The following is a 4,392-nucleotide window of genomic DNA, read 5'->3' as shown; positions in this document are numbered from 1 at the left end:
CAGAGCCTTGCAGGGGCCCCTGTAATGCCGAGGCCAGTCGATTGGGACTTGGCAGTGGATGCCCAGTCATAGACTGAGACATAGGTAGGAGTGGAGGGACAGGGAAGTGACCAGCAGGCATTGCACACCCTCAGAAATGACTTCCTCATGGTGGAATTTCAGGGGCCAGCAGTGACGTAAGTTAGGGTCTGTGTGTGGGGAGGGTGAACCCAGCTGACTGTTAGACTAGAAAACCAGCCGGCCCACAAGAATCCTGGGAGGTATCCGGAACTTGGAAGACAGCCCCAGAGAGCCCAGAATGCTGGGAAACAGGAGCCCACTGTTCTGTCCTGCTGTCTGCCCCTTTATCTTCATCTGCTCTTTTCAGCTTTCATTCATTTTTTTAAAAAAAATTAAGATCCAGTTTCCTGGGTTTTTTTTTTTCCCTTGTAAAACATAACCTCAAATTTAAATATTTTAAATATATAATTCATTAAGAATTGAGTACACCCACAGTGTTCAACCGTCACGACTGTTCATTTCCAGAATATTTTCATCATTCCAAACAGACAGTCTGTACCCATTCAGTAACTGCCCCTTCCCCACTCTGCAGCCCCTGGCAACCAGCATTCTGCCTTGAGTCTTGATGACTACCTACTGCAGGCACTTCAGATGAGTGCAGTCATAAGCTATTTGCTCCTTGCACCTGGCATTTAGCTTAGCATTGATGTTTATGTTGTCTTTCTGTCTTTTTTTTTTTTTTGGTACTGGGAATCGAACTCAGGGCCTTGCGCTTACCAGGTAGGCTCTGTGCCACTGAGCTAGCTACATTCCCCACTGATGTATTTCTTGCTTTCAAGAATTTCTGAAATATGTGCTGCCAAAGTGAGCACTGTAGGTTGAACCTTTTAAGGACCCACTAAACTGTTTTACACAGGGGTCTTACCATTTTACATTCTCATCGCCAATGCGGGTGGCTTCCAATGGCTTCTCACTGTCTTCACCCTCTTCAACATTTACACTGTGCAGCCAGGCATGGTGGTGTGCTCCTGTAATCCCAGCACTCAAGAGGCTGATGCAGGAGGATTGCCACCTGTTTGAAGCCAGCCTGAGCTGCATAGTAGTATCTCACGTGGCTTTGATTTGTATTTGCCTAATGACTAAAAATGTAGGGCATCTTTCCACGTGTTTACCACTCATTTGCAGATTTGGGGGGAAATGATTATTGAAGTTCTTTGCTTACTTTTTATTTTTATTTTTTTTTAATGTGTGTGTGTAGCCAGCTCAGCCCATCAGGGGGCAGGGCTGGCTGGCATGTGGTGCTGGGGGATTGAACTGTGGTCCCTGTGCTTTGCTAAGCTTGTTCTAAGTAGGTGCTTTAGACCACTGAGCCATCTCACCAGCCCCTCTTTTCTTACTTTTGAATTAGGTTGTTTGTTTCTTTCTTATTGTTGAATTGCAAGACTTCTTTATATTTTTTTTGGCTCAACCTTTTAATATAACAAAGACATTGATGTACAAAAATGTGAAAGTTTGACAATGACAACATATGAAATCCTGTGGTTGAAAGTCCCCTCCAGTGCACTCCATGGTGCACATGCGCCCGCCCACAGATCCTGGCGTGGAAACATAAACTAATGCCAACCAGTGCCACCAAGAAGTGCCAACATGTGTGTCCTTCACTCCATCAATCACAGACCCAGTATCCACTCTGAACACTCAGTAACAAAAAGCACAGCATCTTCCCAGGAACAGCAAGGCAGGCTTCTTACTCACAATGGACCAGCATGAACAGACCCAGGAAGAAAAGGACTGCATACTTAAATTTAGGGTAGTCATTCATGAGGATTGTCACAATTCCAATGTAAGGAACAAATAATTCCTGTCCTCCACAGATCTGTTCTCCTGATAAAATCCCCTGGCTCTCCCCACGACATCTTTTTTCTCTAGCCAATGCTGTCCTTGTGTATAGAGGCCTCGATCATCAACAGCATTGTTATCTCCTTTGGTCAGAAACTTAATATGCCCATTTTGCTTTTCATGAATCTTCAAGACTCGATGAACTATAGGAACCTCTCTTCCTTCTATCCTAAAAACAAACAATTTCCCCTACTCGTATAGGATCTTCAACTCGATTTGTTAGAAAGAGAAGATTTCCTCTGTGAAATGCAGGCTCCACGCTGACGCTGAGCACCACTACAATTGGACTTTCACTTCCAGTTATTACCATTAACCCTGCCAGATCATTAGTGCCGAGGAGACAATCATTCCAAGATTTAGGACTTGATAATGCAGCGTATGTAGAGGTTTCAGTCCATGGCCAGCTGTCTTCAAGGCAGGGTGGCACATGGCAGAGGGGCATTATAGTGGAGAAACAACTCATGGTGTGGCAGGGAAGGCAGAAGGCATCGAGTGACTTCTTCATATATTACGACTGTTAATCCCTTATCAGATAAATATGTGATTTAGAAATATTTTTTCCATTCTGTAGTTTTCACTCTCTTGGCTTTATCTTTTTTAATTTTTGAAAGATGACTGTGCCATATGATTTATGATCAGATCACTACACCCAAAAGACTAAGCATATGTGAAGAATAAACTGTTTCAATGAAAACTGATGTCATTCTCATTCAGATTTCATGAAGCAGAAAAAAACCTATGATTGAGCTATATATATTTGGATATAATCAATATGTTATTTATAATGTATGTGTTTCAAGCTATATATATCTTTTAATCAATATGTATCTTTATATAAAGATATGTATTATCATTTCTCTAAGACTAGTTGACTATAATCAGCCAATCAAAGTTGAGAAATTTTCTGATCTTGTATATAATTTGTCATGTCATTACATACTTAGTAGAAAGGATAAAAAGGACAAAAAACAAATGTCACCACTTCATAAGGCCTCTTTAGTTCTCTCAAAACATTTTAATGGGGAATAACTCTAATATCACTGCAAAAAAGTGCATGAAACTAGTTCATAGAGTTGAAAAGATAAACAGATAAAGCAAACAGCAGTGTAAAGTTCCTTGGGGGTCCTGAAATCATACATTAAAACTTGTTTAAAAAACTATTCATGGAAGTATTTTTGTAGGAGGTGGGTAGACCTTTGGGCTCTGCCTCACGGGATACTAAGCGGAAGCATGCCTTCCTCCTTCCTGAGTCTTCAGGAATGTGCTCACTTTCAAAACGAACTAGGATGGAGGTGACATTCATGACATTCTGTCCCAGGTCCTGGCTCTGATTAATTCTCAGTACTAACTTCTCTCAATCTCAGTAGTGTTGATATTTCAGGCCAGATCATTCCCGCGGTCACGTGGGCTGGTGTGTGCACTGCACAATGCTCAGCAGCATCCGGGCCTCCACCCCCTAGACTCCGGGGCACCCCCACCCCGGCAGCGCCAAGGACGTGTGAAGACATTATCCAAGGTTTGGTTTCTAGAGGCAAAACTGATCTCTGCTAAGAATAAACGCATTGACTGAATATTTGATGTGTGCTCAAAAGGATCCCAAGAGCTGTACATATGTATTATTTCATTCCTTCTTCATCTGTACAGATAGGCAAGTGAGGTTGTGGAGGATCGGGTAGCTGACTGAAGCTGAAATGGCAAACGAATAGCTGAGCTGAGGTTTAAATACAGTGTCAGTCCCCCCTTTGTTTTTAACAACCATGTAGCGTTGTTTCTAAGACGCAGAGGTGGGATGTATTCCAGGTCCTGCTTAGACTTTGTGTGTGTGTGTGTGTGTGTGTGTGTGTGTGTGTTCGTGTGCATGTGTGTATGTGTGTGTGTTCGTGTGCATGTGTGTATGTGTGTGTGTGTTACTGGGGATTGAACTCAGCAGGTCTTTGTGCATGCTAGAAGCTACCATTGTGTTACATCCCCAGACCCAGACATTTCTAAATCTCTGTTTCCAAACTTTTAATTGACTATTCCCGTTTGGTTCGTCTATCAATGGTTTAAATTAGACATACCTGAAACCAAAATTAGCTTTTTTTTTTTTTTCTGTATATTAGGGAAGGGTGTACAGGGTGTTCAGCATCTCACTACACAGATCAGACTCTGTGATTCTCCTGTTTACAGCCTCCCAAAGTGCTGGGATTACAGGCTTGTGCCACCATGCCCAGTCTCAATCGCCATCTCAGCGCACCCTGGTGGCAGGGGCGGGCATGGCAGGCCCTAGGGATGGAACCCCTGGCCCCTGTGCCTGCTTGCAGCTGCTTTAATCCGCTGAGCTATTTGGCTGGCTCTGCTTTTTCTTTTTATCCTCATTTCATTTTTTTGCTATAGATCCTTCTTCCAAATAGAGGTGTGTTAGTTGACACATTGTGTCAGCTTGGATGACTCAGCTCCTGCAGTTCAGGGCGTGGGGGCCCAGCCCTGCCCCACCTCTGCGGAGAAGTCCCA

At 43.3% G+C, this 4,392-nt stretch overlaps 1 pseudogene; it reads right to left on the bottom strand.

Annotated features, from left to right (window-relative positions):
- Window positions 1–1,747: 1,747 nt before the first annotated feature.
- LOC101582403 lies at window positions 1,748–2,277 on the bottom strand (annotated as a pseudogene).
- Between the last annotated feature and the right edge of the window lie 2,115 nt (window positions 2,278–4,392).

This window comes from Octodon degus, unplaced genomic scaffold, assembly GCF_000260255.1.
Source record: "Octodon degus isolate 3935 unplaced genomic scaffold, OctDeg1.0 scaffold00026, whole genome shotgun sequence".
NCBI lineage: Eukaryota > Metazoa > Chordata > Mammalia > Rodentia > Octodontidae > Octodon > Octodon degus.
This window is presented reverse-complemented; position numbering and strand designations above follow the sequence as displayed.